Source organism: Stegostoma tigrinum, chromosome 1 (genome assembly GCF_030684315.1).
Source record: "Stegostoma tigrinum isolate sSteTig4 chromosome 1, sSteTig4.hap1, whole genome shotgun sequence".
Classification (NCBI taxonomy): Eukaryota; Metazoa; Chordata; class Chondrichthyes; order Orectolobiformes; family Stegostomatidae; genus Stegostoma; species Stegostoma tigrinum.
The window spans coordinates 68,314,848-68,332,390 of record NC_081354.1 but is presented as its reverse complement, the minus strand read 5'-3'; positions in this window follow the sequence as shown (position 1 = coordinate 68,332,390).

The following is a 17,543-nucleotide window of genomic DNA, read 5'->3' as shown; positions in this document are numbered from 1 at the left end:
ATCCAAGAATATAATTTTTGAAGTACAATACAGACCAGGCTCACTGATGATCATTCCTGATGCTCTGAGCAGAATTCCAAAGCCAGCTGAGAAAAGACACCTGCAAAGGCCTTTAGACTGACTCGTGAAAGTTATTGAATCCAAGTTGGAAGATGATGCCATCATCTAAATTATTCTCTGTCTGATGATTACCAACTGCAACAGCTCAAGATTTATGTACCTTTATGACTTAAAACATCTTATACCTCAGTGGTCAGCATTACTGCCTCACGGCGCCAGGGACCCGAGTTCAATTCTGGCCTCAGGTGACTGTCTGTGTGGAGTTTGTACATTCTCCCTGTGTCTGTGTGGGTTTCCTCCCACAGTCCAAAGATGTGCAGATTAGGTGGATTGGCCATGGTAAATTGCCCATAGTGTTGTATCCAGGAATATGCAGGCTAGGTGAATTAGCCATGGGACTAGTTATTGGGGTAGGGTACAGTGTGGGTCTGGATCAGATGCTGTTCGGGGGGCCAGTCTGGACTTGGTGGGTCAAATGGCCTGCTTCCACACTATTAGTGATTCTTGATTCATCAAGATCATCACTGGTGAGTAGCCTAAATATATTCAACAAGTTGCTAAGAAGCCATGATCTTTCTGGCCATTCTGACATGATTTAGCCATTTTTAAGAATGTAATTTTAAAGGGCAAACAAGTGATTATTCCAGATGCTTTACATGGTGAATAACTTACCGTTACACACACTGCTCATGTGGGTATACAAAAACACACAAGATTGTCATGTGAGGTCTATTTATCTGTTTGACATCAATAAGGACATTAAGCAACTGATCAGGTTATGTGGAATATATCAATGCTATCAACCTTAACAATTGAGAGAATCTTTTGTTTACACAATATTCCATATGGGCTGTGATACAAGATCACCACTGATGCTTTCAAAGTCTAAGGACGCAACTACAATCTAGTGACTGGCTATTCTGCCAAATTCCCTTTTGTGGAACCATGCAGAAACAACATGATTGTAATAGTTGTTGATACGTTGATCGCCATATTCAATATGCTTGCTGGCGTTCCTCAACAGGCTTTGTTCAACAGCAATCTGCAGCACGGCAGCATTTCTCGTAGCTAAACCATCTCACCTGCACATATTTGGCCTGTGGGAGGAAACCGCAGCACTTGCAAAAAAACAATGCATCCTTCCAAGATATGTACAGGAACTGAATGCCTAATATTCTACCTACTTCCTCGCTGTCTTCACCTACCAATTTCACAGAACATGCATTTCATTCTATAGAGCCCACGATCACTAAAAGTCACAAGCTGCACTCACATTTAGAAGAGAGATGTGTACAGTTTTACCTTCAGACGTAGTGACACTGTGGCTCAGCAGTTAGCACTGCTGCCTTACAGTGCCAGGGACCCAGGTTCAGTTCTAGCATTGGATGACCGTCTATGTGGAGTTTGCACATTTTCCAAGTGTCTGTGTGGGTTTCTTCCAGGTACGCTGGTTTTGTCTCACAGTTTGAACGTATGCAGCTTAGGTGGATTAGCCATGGGAAATGCAGGGTTACAGGGATAGGCTAGGGGGCTGGATGCTTTTCAGAGGAGTGGTGTGAGCTCAATGGGCTAAATGGCCTGCTTCCACATTGCAGGGGTTCTATGATTCTATTGTTACCATCCATTCAGATGTACATGCTGCATTTTAGAAACAGGGAGAAAATGATACTTCAGCATGATCAATGAGCATGCAGACAGTTATCTCAGCTTGAAGTAGGACAATGCGGCAGAGTTCAAGATCTTCGTATATATAGATGAGTTCCTGGAAAGTTACTACAATGTTTAGTCCAAACCTGGCCACATGACATTGCAGCAAACAATGGTTAAACCTACAATGAAACAGCTGATACCTGTGCGCTGTATATGAGTAATCATCCTATGTACAAGAGGATGGAAGAATCATACCAGACAACAACCATAAATCTATAAAGCATGATACGTATCCATCCACAATGACCAGCAGCACAATTCAGAACAAATTGTTACACAACTGAGTTGTGAAAATTGTATAATGGACTTATACAATTAATGACAGGGCTCTAGGGAGTGTTGTTAAACAAAGAGACCTAGGAGTGCAGGTACATAATCCCTTGAAAGTGGAGTTGCCAGTAGACAGGGTGAGGAAGAAGGTGTTTGGCACGCCTACCTTCATTGGTCTGAACACCGAATGTAGAAGATGGGCTATCATATTGCAGTTGTATAGGATATTGAGTAAGGCCATTTTTAGAATACTGCTTACAATTCTGATAGGAAGGAGTTTGTAAAACTTGAGAGGGTGCAGGAAAGATTTACAAGGATGTAGTCGGGCCTGGAGGGTTTGAGTTATAGGAAGAGACTGAATAGGCTGGAGCTTACTTCCTTGGAGTGTCAGAAGTTGAGGGGTGACCTTGTAGAGATTTATAAAATCATGAGGGGCATGAATAAGGTGAATAGCCAAGGTCTTTTTTCCTAAGGTGAGGAAATCTAAAACTAGAGACCATAGTTTTAAGGTGAGAGGGGGAAGATTTAAAAAGGAGCAGAAGGGTAACTTTTTACACAGGGGGTGGTGTGTGCATGGAACAAGCGGCCAGAGGAAGTAATGGAGACTGGTACAATTACAACATTGAAAAGGTATCTGGATGGGTATATGAATAGGATGTGTTGAGAGGGATGTAGGCCAAATGCTAACAAATTGGACTCAGTCAGATTGGGATGCCTGGTCATTGCAGATGAGTTAGACCAAAGGGTCTGTTTCTATGCTATATGAACCTATGACGAGATTTGGTTATCTGTCAAAGGACAGTATTAATATATAACATATATAAGATATATAACAATAATAATATATAACACATATAACATACATCTTAATACACAACTTTAAATATAATGTATAACATATTACTGTGTAAGACTTTTTTTCAAAAAATGTTTCTGAGTTTGTAATTATGGATTGAACTAAGAAAAGCACTGTTTTAAATATTGTAAAAATGGATTGTTGCATGTTGAAAGCTAGTAACCTGCAGCTCATTATAAGTATTGTTTACATAGCTGCTGGTGAACAAAGTAAAATTTGCAGATGAGCTGCAGCCAAGGTGTATACTTGGAACCTTGGTTGGCAAAAATATATGGACTGGTCTATGGCAGTGATTTCCAACTTTTTTGGTATCATGGTACACATGCTACATAATCGAGCAGATTTCCCTTCTTCTGTGCGTGCACAGTGACAAATGGTGGCCAATACTGCCTTGAACAATAGATCTTGAGATTCTGGAGAAGATCAAAAGCACAGACACAAAAACTTCACCGTACACTCTCACCTTGTTGCAGCACACCAATGTGCTATGGCACACCAGTTGAAAAATACTGCCCTATAGGATGAAGCGATGGCCTATTGGTATTATCACTGGACCGTTAATCCAGAGACCCAGATAACGTTCTGGGGACCCAGGTTTGAATCCCATCATGGCAGATGGTGGAATTTGAATTCAATAAAATATCTGGAATTAACAATCATGATGACCGTGAATCCATTGTCAATTGTGGGAAAAACCCATCTGGTTCACTAATGCTCTTTCAGGAAGGAAACTTCCATCCTTACCTGGTCTGGCCTACATATGACTCCAGGCCCACAAAAATGTGGTTGACTCCGAACTGCCTGCTGGCCAATTAGGGATGGGCAATAAATGCTGCTTAATCAGCAATGCCCTCATCCTGTGAATGAATAAAGGAGGAAAAAAAATAGACATGTGACAAGTTATCATTGCCAAAGGATTTCTGCCTGCCAACCATGAGGTAGTCACACCATGAACACTGTGGCGCTCTGAACAAGATAGAGAGTCTTTGGACTAACAGCAGAGTAGGAGCTCTCTTGTTGTTCTCCACATAAGTCACTTTAAGCCTGAAGTAAAACAAGTTTATCTTTCCGGCAGTGGTTGCTAGAAATTGAGTTTTAATTCATAAGATTTTAGAAGTATTCCAACCACCCTGTGCCTTTTGCAAACCAGGGAAAGCATCAGGAGAAGGATGACTGAGAAGCAGCAGCCAGACCTGTTTGAAAATTATTTCAAAAACCCTTGCTATTCACGCAATAATACGTATGTTCTCAGGTAGGACAAGTGCCTCTTTATGTTAAGACTCTAGTGGACCACCCATTATTACTGATAATTAGACAGGCCCTACAAATTAGTATAGAAAGAAGATTGATGGTTGTGAACTACCTCCGCAACCAGCTGCCTGTGGTTGGTATTCAAAACCCTTCACACAGCCCCACATACCCAATGTTCCCTCCCCCACTCTGATCTCTCCAACAAGGTCCTGCCCACACTTCCGTCTTTCCAACACCTCTGGCCTCATCACCCCTCTCTACCATGAGGTATTTCACACTTTAAGTCTCAATCATATTTTTAAAATTCTTTTCGTGATGGAGGCTACATTGGCTTGATTAAATTTATCGCCCATTCTTGAGTGCCTTTGAGAACGTGGTGGTAAGCTACTTTCTTGAACCACTGCAGTCTGTTTAGTTTGGATAGGTCCACAATTCGAGAGAGAGAGTTCTAGGATTTTGATGGCACTAAAGGAACGGTGTATGTTTCCACGTCAGGATGGTGAGCAGTTTGGAAGAGATCCTGCAGGTGGTAATTTTCCCATCTATCTGCTGCCCTTCTCCGTCTTAATGGCAATGTTTGTAGGTTTGGAGAGTGCTGTCCAAGGGGCTGATGAGAATTTCAGCAGCACTTTTGGAGACAGAACTCACTACTACTAGTGGATATAGCTGGGTAATTTTCCACATTGACGGGTAGATAGCAGTGCTATAGTTTTACTGGAACTGCTTGTCTAGGGGTACAGCACAAGTCTTCAATTCTATTGCCAGAAAATTATCAGGGCCCATAGCCTTTGAATTAGCTGAATGTGGAATCTGTGATATTGGGGACTTCTGAAGAAGTCTAAGATAGATTATCGATTCAGCACTTCTGGCACAAGATTGTTGTGAATATTTCAGCCTTGATTTTTGCATTTATTTTCTGGGTTCCCCAGCATTAAGGAACAGGATACTCATGGAGCCTCTTTCTACAGCAAATTCTATATTGTCCTCCACCATACATGATGATGTTGTAGTAGGACTGCAGAATTTAGATCTGATCTGCTGGTTGAGGGATCACTCAGCCCTGCCTATTACTTGTTACTTATACTCCTTGGCATGAAAGTGGTCCGGTTTGTAGTTTTGCAGATTAACATCTCATTTTTAGGTATGCCTGGCATTGCTCCTGACATGCCAACTTCAATTAGCAGGGGGTCAGTCTCCTGGTTTGATGGTAATGGTGATTGGAGAATATGTCAGGCCATGAATTTGCAGATTATGTTGGAGAATAATTCTGCTGCCATTGATACCCCACAAGTGCTTCATCATGCCCAGCTTAGTTGCTGGATCTGTTCAAAATCTATTCAATTCAGCACAGTGTTACAACCACACAAAATGATTAAGGGTATTCTCAAGATGGGACTTTGGCTGCACAAGGACTGCTACTGTTACTGTCATGGACACATACATTTGCAATAGGCAGATTTTTGAGGATGAGGTCAAGTATGTTTCCATCTTCTCATTGGTTCCCATAATACCTGTTGCAGAGCCAGTCAAGCCGCTATATCCTTTAGGAGCCCACAAGCTCTGCCAATCTTGGTGATGGACAACAAAGTCATCCACCCAGAGTAGATTCTGTGCCCTTTCTCCAATATGGAGGGGAATCAAGTCATCAGCTGAGGGGGGGGGGGGGGGGGGGGGGGGGGGGGGGTCTAGAGGTATGTGGTAATTAGGAGTTTTGTTGACATAAACTTTTATAGTGTCCATGGTCAACATTTTGAGAACTTAAAGGCAGCTTCCTCCCTACTGTATACTACTATACCATTATCTCGGCTGGAAGAATAGGAAGTGTTCAGGAATAACGATGGCTATGTATGGGACAGTGTATCAGGCATGATTCTGTAAGTATGACCATGTCTAGCTGTTATTTGACTGGTTTGTGACACAGCTCTTCCAATTTTGACACTAGCCCCCAGATATTAGTAGAGAGGACTTTGCAAGGTTGGGTTTGTTGCCCTAGTTCTGATGACTACCTCAATGCCAGTTGATTCGTCCAGTCTCATTTCTTTTTTCAGATTTTGCAGTGATTGTTGCATCTGAGTAATTTGTTAGCCATTCTAGAGAGCAGTTAAGAGTCAACTACATTGCCGTGGGTCTAGAGTTACATATAAGCCAGACCAGGTAAGGACAGTAGATTTCCTTCCCTAATAGATTTGAGTGAGCCAGGTGAGTTTTCTGGCAATTGACAATAGTTACATGGTTATTGTTGGATTTTTAATTCTGGATTCTTTTGGATTTGCAAATTCCCCCCTCCCTCAACTCTGCCCCAAACTGGGTTCTGCTATTATTTGATGTCATCACAACTAAAGGATCACCAGTGATCACGATGTGAAATCACAGCCAGAGGCAGTCTGACACAGTTTTCAGAGAAGGTGGGGGCTCATCTATACAGATTATCAACAAACACTGACAAGCAGCAGCAAGTCCAAAAAAAGAACTATCTGCGTGGAATACCGATGATACAGGTGTAACTACATATGCTGTTTTAATGAAACCATTAAATCAATGGTTAATTTGGAACACAATGAGAAAAAAAGCATTATGGAACAGTTGACATTGCTGGTAGCACCAAAGATACCTTTCAGTGACTTGAAATATCTAACTTCACCATATACTATTAATTGGACAGCATTAACCCTCAAGGCATTCAACCTATAGGCAGAACCGTTTAAAGTGAATAGGCTCATTGGATTTAGTGGTCTTTATCTCTATTTCCTAAAATTTCCATTTCAGTGTGTTGGATTCAGCTTGAATACTCAAGATCACTTTTTATAATACTTTACAAAGAACTGTCTTCAATCTTTCAAAGTAGGTATTTTGTTTGAAAAGATTTAGTCCTCAACCAGAAAACAGAAGGTCAAGTTACCATAGTCTTACCAGGCCATAGGCCTGCTCCCTCATCAGAGAGAGATGACTAGTGGTTGTTTAACCCGAGGGTCACCACACCTTATGTGAAGGGAGGGATTTGGAAGGAAAATTCTTCATGTAATCTCAGCTGATACAGAAATTGGGAGTCAAAGTTAGGCAGACGCACATCTGATAGAGTAACCAGTTACTCCAGTGCAAAGTTTTATTTTACTTTAGAGGTTGGTCTTTTCAGACAATTGAGGTGTCCAGCTGCAAACTGACTCAACATCAAGCAGTCTGATGCTTTCAGGAATTTGTACTCTCAAATGACTTTTAGGATGTGACCCAATTCATGATACAGTCCAAATGTTTTTGGCTGAAGCTGGATTTAACACCAAAAGCAAGCAGAAGTAAAACTATTCTGAAATCCTTTACTACTTCAATGAATTTGTTTCAATTCCGTTTAAACCAAAGAGGAGGAACCAGCTCTGAACTTACAGTGTTATTAGATTGAAGCTATTCATATCTAACCTGTTCAGCAGCAAATAAACTCAACCAATAACACAAAGAACGATACAGTCAAAACTGTCGAACATAAGTCAGAGCAGTTAAATATCAAATTGTACAGTACTCACGTCAGGCCACACCTAAAATGCTGCACTCAATTCTCAATGTTGAGTAATAAGACTGATATTCAAACACTGCAGACAAAACAAGCAATAATTCTCTCCTCAGCATTCTTAAATCTGGTAGGTGCAACTTTGAAATTATCCCACGCATGACGAGTTTAATTCTTGCCAACAACATCAAGTGCCAGGGCATCTAACAGTGGACTGTGATGATGATGGTGAAGGAGAGCCCATTAGTTCCTCTGGGCCCTTCTTGCAGGAAGTAAAGTCTTTGGCAGTCTGGGGAAACTGAGACAGAGGTAACAGGCAAGTGGCAAATAAAGAAGGAGCAAAAGGCCCAGACTTGCGAAGACTGTTGGCAAGAGAACCCGGAAGGACAATCGGAGCACACATGCAACTGCAGGGAGCCTAGTGAAACCAACCCCTAGCAGTCCTGGAGAAAGACAGAAGGGCAGCAGACAAGAAGCTGATCTCCACACTGTGGGACAGCTTTGAAGAGCTAGTGCAATGCATATTACAGACCATAGTCATAATGGGTGTCTTTAAAGCTGGGAATAAGTCAATACCTTGAGACCTGCTGGGCCATCTGAGCACCAAGCCTGAGTTTGAGATTCAATGAGGTGAGAGAGATTTCTTCTATATTGGGAACGCATGGTAATCTGTGCCACATAGTCACAGGAAGTTAGCAGTAGGACTTCTTCCAACTGAGTACATTAGTCAGCTGGTTAAAGATTAGGCATTAAGCCTTACAACAAAATCCTGACATACCTGCAATGTCAGGTAAATGTCCATTTTAAATAATTCATTACTCTAAGCCACATTTTTCCAATAAAGCTTGTAAAGATTATTTGCCAATGGAATAAAGAATTCCTCTTTGTTTCAATTATCTGTTACACTCAATAGCTGGCTTTCCTCAGCGTCAGTTAATATTCCTTCAACAATGTCAAGATGCTCCTTTTAAAATGCCCATTGACAAAAATACCTCAAATATAGCATCAAGCACGTACACTTCCACCACGCCAATTTTATGATTGATACTCTTAAGTCCAATTTTTCCTATACCCACGACACTAGGTTTTGACCTGCTGAAAATTGCCTATAGATATACTTGTCATGTTGATCATGGTGTGCTGCTTTTCCTCTCCCTTCTTTCTGCAGCTTTCAACATGCTGACCTATGTTATCTTCATTTTTTGTGCTCCAACCTTATGGAACTGCATTAACTTATTCTGCTTATTCCCAGTAACAACACATGCAGTCCCACCACATATTAGTGCTCACATCAGCAAGTCTATAAGCAATATATCCCAAGGCTTCATAAAAGCTCACCACTTTTTCCCCTTCTCGGTGGTATAATTTGAAGGCATGAAGAAGGACTTTCTGGGGTAACATTTTCACGCTGAACCTAGTTGTGAGCAACCTCAGCAGCCTGATTGATATTTGTATCTGAAAGACTAATATCACTTTCAACAACATGATCTCATCTAATTTTTCATGGCTATTGAAAACCCTTTATTACCGCGATCTCTGCTTACTGCACCAGTATTCTCCTATCAATCTGTCAGTTCCATCTTTCATAAATTGCCAATTCTCCAAAATTCTGCTGCTTATCTGTATCCAACACCTCCTTGACCTGTCCGTCTTCCCTGGACTGACCTATCCCCTCCCTACCTCCCCACCTACACTCTCTCCACCTATCTTCTTTACTCTCTATCTTCGGTCCGCCTCCCCCTCTCTCCCTATTTATTCCAGTTCCCTCTCCCCATCCCCCTCTCTGATGAAGGGTCTAGGCCTGAAACGTCAGCTTTTGTGCTCCTGAGATGCTGCTTGGCCTGTTGTGTTCATCCAGCCTCACATTTTATTATCTTGGAATTCTCCAGCATCTGCAGTTCCCATTATCAATGACTCACTCTGCTAGCTTCCAAATCTAAAACCCTTGTCTAATTTTCCAGTACATCACCTATCTATTCTCTATCTACAGAATCTTCTAGCCTGTATGTTCTTCGCTGGTTTGTTTTACCCCTTTTTCCATTTTGCCTTCCAATGCAAAGAAGATTGAATTGATTCTTATTGCATCGGGAACATGGATCTACACACACAGAAAGATAAATACTGAAACTCTAATGGACGGATGGGAGTCAAAAATGAAATGGAAAAGCTGGTGGTAGCATTATTAGCATGTTTCAGGTACTGTAATAGTGAGATAATCAGTGCATCTAAATTAATGAGCACATCTCTCAGGCTCAAATAACATGGCAAACAAATTTGGGCCATATTAGTTTAGACACTGTAGAGGTATCCCTGGCAGTTGCCTAAAACAGTAATTTGACCATCAAACATACAAATTAGTCTATTACATATTTCATGACCCAAATCAGAATGAATTATTCCTGAATGCAACAGATATCAGGTTCGTTGCAATATCAGATCTACCTATCACCCAATAAGTAGCCCTCAACATGGAAACAATCATCAAAAGGTTCAAAATCACAGACCATATTGTGGATTCAAGAAGACCATACAACTCCCTGTCAGCTCTATAGCAAAATACAGACCGCTGTTGGCCACAATTCCTTCCCTCACATCACTCCTCCCTCTGCTTCTGCCCTTCATACTCCACCAATGATCTATGAGCTGCTACTGCCACAGGTCATCACTGTTCACAGTTACTTGAATGTAAAGGCTGCAGGACCAGTTTCAAGCTGTTGTCCACAGATCATGATTCATTTTGAGCTTAAATTCAATTTCCACATCAGAGCTTTTGGGTACCTCAGATTCACATCATGTAATTTTCTTCCAAAATGTATCCATCTGTCACCTTTGTCCCATCTTCATAAGTCTCCTGAAAAATTCATTTTTTTTTGCAAAATTGTGCCTTCAATCATATTTTCTAGCTTTTCTCTAATGGACTTCTTGAAGCTTATTTTTTACACCATGTGATGCATTTTGGGAAGTTGTATTCTGGTAAGAATTTTAAAATGTGGCTGTAGTGCCCAAAGAGGATTGTAATTGTAGAATAGATACATACAAGAACATAGCAGGTTACAGATGGTGCAAATTCAGACACCCTCTGCTACTAACAGATGCTAAGCACCAAGTAATAGGACAGGCTTTGTCTCAGTTTTCAAACCTTTCACTTGGATATCTCTAGCTTGTATTTTAGGGCAAAAGGTCACTTCAGAACACAATAAAATGTCATTGAAACATTATAAATGCAAGTCTGCTCAGTTCAGTACCCTTAATGGGTTAAAACCCACTGAGAATTTGGGTTATGTCCACTCATAGTTCAAGAAAATAAGAACTACTGCATTTTTAAAAAAAATTCTGAGACCAATTCTAAACAAACTGAGCTGAAACATTTCAAGTACTTACTGTAAGTCTACACAATTTTTGGATCAAAAATTTCAAGAATGTCCCAAAAGACCAATTTCTACTAACTCTTTCACTTATAATGATGAACTATATTTCCTTCTATCAGATCATCTACTATCTTGTCCAGTAAAATTAATTTATTTTCACATTTCTTGGTATCAGATTCATAATCAGAATGTTTATAATCAACCGCGCTATTGTTATTGGTTTAAGACCAGAATCCTGTCTGGTATTTTGCTGATTTAAATCCCCATTAATGAGCATATGACAATATGTCAGTAATGGTCAGTATTTATCAATGTTCTTTTTGCCATTCAAAATGTTGTTTAATGCATTGAACTAAACTAGTACATGTTCAGCTGCTAGAAGCTATTTTAAACTGACTGTACTTATACCTCCAATGAAAGAGGGCAATACAACAAAATGCTCAGATCTTGCAATACACTTGACCAAATTTCCATTAATCCATGCATAAAGCATACCCGGTTGTAAATTCAGTTGCGTTTGTCCCAGGGAATGTTGATATATACATCAAATTTCTTTTGGAGTTAACATGGGGCTGGAGGTCAGATTTAGATTTTGTCCCTTTACTTAATAATATATTCTTGAAACTTCTATATTATAATTAAATAGTTCATTTGAACAATACATAAGTTTATAATATTTCAATGCAGCAATATTTGTAGCAAAGATTGGTGTCAAGTGGAGCCATTCTACAACCTTTACTTCTGTGATGAATTAGGCTACAGCATTCATTTTACTGACAGCACTGCATAGGTTTGTGCAGTAATTCAATTCTAAAGGTGCAATTCCTGTTTCATGGCATGCAATGTTTGTGTCACATTTAAATCAACTGAGTTCTAGTATTTATGTGTGCGTGGTAGTGAACACCCACCAGTTTAAAATGGATGAAATGAAGTCTAATAGCAAACAATTTTGAATTAAAGGTCAGATTCAGAGATAACACAAAGTGTAAAGTCAGACAGAAAAGCATACAAATATTATTGTTGTAATCTTTGAGCTTTCAGCTTTCCTTTCAGCGTAAGAGAAGAAAATACTTTATGCTGACAGAGCGTCATCCAATAATATTTATTCCATTTGTGCAGCAATATGAAAACATAGTAAAGACATTTCCTTTACTTGTGCCGAGAGGGATTTTCTTCTGTTTAAAATAATGATCCTTTTTTTCGCTAAGTGACCTGCTCAGCTGTTCTTCTGCTAATTTCTGATAATACTTGTAGCATTGGACCTGGGGAATGCAGCGAATAAAGGTTATATTTATAAAACAGATAGCAACATCAGATTACAGTTCCACTCACAACGGGGAGTGCCTTGGTTTAAAGAGCCTGACTGCAAATACGATTCTCCGACCCAGCTACCCTGTGCTTGAATCTCCAATCACGTTTTTTATTCATTTGCCTCCTCTTATGAACGTTTCGCAGGTCTGCTTGTGCTATTGTGAATCACCACTTGGCAGTCGGCGGGAGAATAACATTTGTTTCCATTTTCCCTCCTCCGTAACTGGGAAAAAAAATCTTTACATAATGTACAGCAAAATGGGGTGCAGTTGAAAGGAGAGAATTGGCAATTTAACCATAACTAAATTGTGTGAACGTCATGGAATCATTGCATCTGTACAGCAGACCATTCAGCCCACTGAGTCCACACCAACCCTATGAAAAACATCCCACCCAGACCCACCTCCCTACCTTATCCCTGCATTTCCCGAGGCTAATCCACCTAGCCTGTAGATCCCTAGGCACTGTGGGCAATTTAGCATGGCCAGTCCACCTTACCCGCAAGTTCTTGGGCCATGACAGGAAGCCAGTGCATCTGAAGGAAACCCACACAGACACAGAAGAATGTGCAAACTCCAAACAGACAATCGCTCGAGGCTGGAATCAAACCTGAGTCCCTGGCATTGTGACGCAGCAGCACAAACTCCTGAGGCATTAGGTGTTTTGAGGCATAAAGGTTCAAAAATTTCCAGGGCCTTGAGAGCTGTATCCTAGGTTGCTGTAGGAGGCAAGGGATGAGATTGCTAGTACCCTGGCAGAGATATTTAATATTTTGCTGGCCATTGGTGAGGTGTTAGATAACTGGAGGATAGCCAATATGGTTCCCTTGTTCATAAGGAGCAGCAAGGATAGGCCAGGTAATTGCAGAGCAGTTGATCTGACATCAGTGGTAGGGAAATCGCTGGAAAAATTTCTGATGGAAGGGATTAATTATCACTTGGAAAGGCATGGATTGAACAGGGATAGTCAGCACGGATTTATTGGAGGGAAATCCTGTCTCACCAGTTTGATTGATTTTTTTTATATAGATGACTTAAAACATTGATGAGGGTAGTGCAAATGATGTGGTTTACATAAATTGGAAACAACATAGACTTCAGTAAGATATTTGACAAGGTCTCACTTGGAAGGCTAGTCCAAAAGGTAAGACCCCAGGGGGCCCAAGGAAAGTTGGAAAACTGAATCCAACACTGGCTTACAAATAGGAGGTACTGGGTGATGGTGGAGGATTGTGGTCAACCTGTGATTAGCAATGTACCACAGGGATCACTGCTGGGGCCCTTGCTGCTTGTTTCGCAATTCAATGACTTGGATGTGAATGTAGAAGGTAATATTTGTAAGTTTGCATGTGACATGAAAATTGATAGTGTTTTTGATACTGAGGAGGATGGTCTCAGGCTACAGCCTGATATAGATCAACCAGTAAATTGGACAAAGAAATGGTAGATGAATTTTGATCCTGATAAATGCAAGGTGATGTATTTTGGAAGGTGTAATGGGGGAAGGACATACACAATCAATGATGACTCCCTAAGGAATACTGAGAACAAAGGAACCTTGGTGTACAGGTCCATAGGTCCCCGAAGGTATCAGCACAGGTAGATAGGGCAGTGAAGGTGGCATCAGGGATGCTTGCCCTTCATTAGATAAAAGAATGAAATATAGGAGTTTTTTATAACTTTTTAAAAATTAGTCAACCACATTCAGAATATTATTACATTTTAGATGTGATTTATAGTCGCCATATGTACCTAAGTACAGTAAAAAAGTTTTGTTTTGTGACCAGTATAAGCATTTCATAGCAGAGAAGGATATACAGATCATATGGTGCTTAGACAAAGTGAGGCTTTCAGGGTTACAGCAGCATAGGAGGTGCACAAAGGAAGATCAACATTAGATTTGAAATTAGTGACGTCCATTCAAAGGTGTAATAACCACAGGGAAGAAGCTGTTCTTCAACCTGCTGGTACATGTGGTTGAAGCTGCTGCGTCTTCTGCCTGATGGAAGAAGTCATAAAAGAATATTACCAGGGTGGGAGGAGTCTTAGATGATGTTGGCAGACTTTCTGTGGCAATGAGAAGTGTAGATGGAGCCCACAGATGGGAGGTCGGCTTTCACGATGATCTGGGCTGTGTACAAAACTTTCTGCAGTTTCTTACGATCTTAGAACATGGAAGATAGAACACTACAGCACAGTACAGACCCTTCGGCCCTTGATGTTGCACCGGCCTGCGAAACCAATCTGAAGCCCATCCAACCTAACCTATTCCATGATCATCCAAATGTTTATCCAACGACCATTTAAATGCCCTTAAGTTGTCGAGTCTACTACTGTTGCAGGCAGGGCACCCCACGCCCTTACTACTCTCTGAGTAAAGAATCTACCTCTGACATCTGTCCCATATTTATCACCCCTCAACTGAAACCTATGTCCCCTCGTGCTAGCCATCACCATCTGAGGAAAAAGGCTCTCAGTGTCCACCCTATCTAATCCTCTGATCATCTTGTATGTCTCTATTAAGTCACCTCTTAATCTTCTTCTCTCGAACAAAAACAGCCTCAAATCCCTCAGCCTTTCCTCAGACGATCTTCTCTCCATACCAGGCAACATCCTGGTAAATCTCCTCTGCATCCTTTCCACTGCTTCCACACCCTTCCTATAATGTGGCGAACAGAACTGTACACAATACTCCAGTTGAGGCTGCACCAGAGTTTTGTACAGAACAAAGAACAAAGAACAAAGAAAATTATAGCACAGGAACAGGCCCTTCGGCCCTCCAAGCCTGCGCTGATCAAGATCCTCTGTCTAACCTGTCATCTATTTTCTAACGGTCTGTGTCCATTTGCTCCCTGCCCATCCATGTACCTGTCCAAATATATCTTAAAAGACGCTAACGTGTCTGCGTCTACCACCTCCGCTGGCAACACGTTCCAGGCACCCACCACCGTCTGTGTAAAGAACTTTCCACGCATATCTCCCTTAAACTTTCCTCCTCTCACTTTGAATTCATGACCCCTAGTAATTGAGTCCCCCACTCTGGGAAAAAGCTTTTTGCTATCCACCCTCATGATTTTGTAGACCTCAATCAGGTGCCCCCTCAATCTCCATCTTTCTAATGAAAATAAACCTAACCTACTCAATCTCTCTTCATAGCTAGCACCCTCCATACCAGACAACATCCTGGTGAACCTCCTCTGCACCCTCTTCAAAGCATTCACATCCTTTTGGTAATTTGGTGACCAGAACTGTACACAGTACTCCAAATGTGGCCAAACCAAAGTCCTAAACAACTGCAACATCACTTTACCCACAACCGAAGTAAGGCTCACTGGTCTATGATTACCAGGGTTGTCTCTACTCCCCTTCTTGAACCAAGGGACAACATTTGCTATCCTCCAGTCTTCCAGCACTATTCCTGTAGACAATGACGACATAAAGATAAAAGCCAAAGGCACTGCAATCTCCTCCCTAGCTTCCCAGAGAATCTTAGGATAGATCCCATCCGGCCCAGGGGACTTATCTATTTTCATATTTTCCAGAATTGCTAACACCTCCTCCTCATGAACCTCAATCCCGTCTAGTCTAATAGCCTGTATCTCAGTATTCTCCTCGACAACATTGCCTTTTTCCTTTATCAATACTGACACAAATATTCATTTAGTGCCTCTCCTATCTCTTTGGACTCCACCCCCAACTTCCCACTACTGTCCTTGACTTTCCCTAATCTTACTCTAGTCATTCTTTTATTCCTGACATACCTAAAGGAAGCTTTAGAGTTCTCCTTGATCCTATCTGCTAAAGGCTTCTCATGTCCCCTCCTGGCTCTTCTTAGCTCTCTCTTTAGGTCCTTCCTGGCTAACCTGTAATTCTCAAGCACCCTAACTGAGCCTTTACGCCTCATCTTTACTTCTTCCTCTTGACAAGAGATTCAACTTCTTAAGTAAACCACCATTCCCTCCCTTGACCACTTCCTCCCTGCCTGGCAGATACGTACTTATCAAGGACACGCATTAATTGTTCTTCGAACAAGCTCCACATTTCAACTGTGCCCAGCCCCTGCAGTTTCCTTCCCCATCCTATGCATCCTAAGTCTCGCCTAATCGCCTCATGATTGCATTTCCCCCAGCTATATCCCTTGCCCTGCGGTATATATCTATCCCTTTCCATCGCTAAAGTAAACGTAACTGAATTGTGGTCACTATCACCAAAGTGCTCACCTATCTCTAAATCTAACACCTGGCCTGGTTCAGTACCAAATCCAAAGTGGCCTCACCTCTTGTTGGCCTATCTACATACTGTATCAGGAAACCCTCAGGAAACACATTGGACAAAAAATGATCCATCTGAAATAATCAAACTATAGTGCTTCCAGTCAATATTTGGAAAATTAAAGGCCCCCATAACAACTACCCTGATGCTTTTGCTCCTATCCAGAATCATCTTTGCTATCCTTGCCTCTACATCTCTGGAAATTTTCGGAGGCCTATAGAAAGCTCCCAACAGGGTGACCTCTCCTTTCCTGTTTCTAACCTCAGCCTATACTACCTCAGTAGACGAGCCCTCATCAAATGTCCTTTCTACCACCGTAATACTGTCCTTGACTAACAATGCCACACCTCCCCCTCTTTTACCACCTTCCCTGATCTTACTGAAACATCTAAACCCCAGAACCTGCAACAGCGATTCCTGTCCCTGCTCTATCCATGTCTCTGAAATGGCTACAACATCGAAGTCCCAGGTACCAACCCATGGTGCAAGTTCACCCACCTTATTCCGGATACTCCTGGCGTTGAAGGAAGCTTTAGAGTTCTCCTTGATCCTATCTGCTAAAGGCTTCTCATGTCCCCTCCTGGCTCTTCTTAGCTCTCTCTTTAGGTCCTTCCTGGCTAACCTGTAATTCTCAAGCACCCTAACTGAGCCTTTACGCCTCATCTTTACTTCTTCCTCTTGACAAGAGATTCAACTTCTTAAGTAAACCACCATTCCCTCCCTTGACCACTTCCTCCCTGCCTGGCAGATACGTACTTATCAAGGACACGCATTAATTGTTCTTCGAACAAGCTCCACATTTCAACTGTGCCCAGCCCCTGCAGTTTCCTTCAAACCACCCTATGGTGGTTCAAACCACTTCAAACCACCTTCCTGCCTGCCGGTGCACTCCTGCGACCTTGAAACCTTATTCGTGACTTCACTACTCTCAACCTCCTGTACCCTGG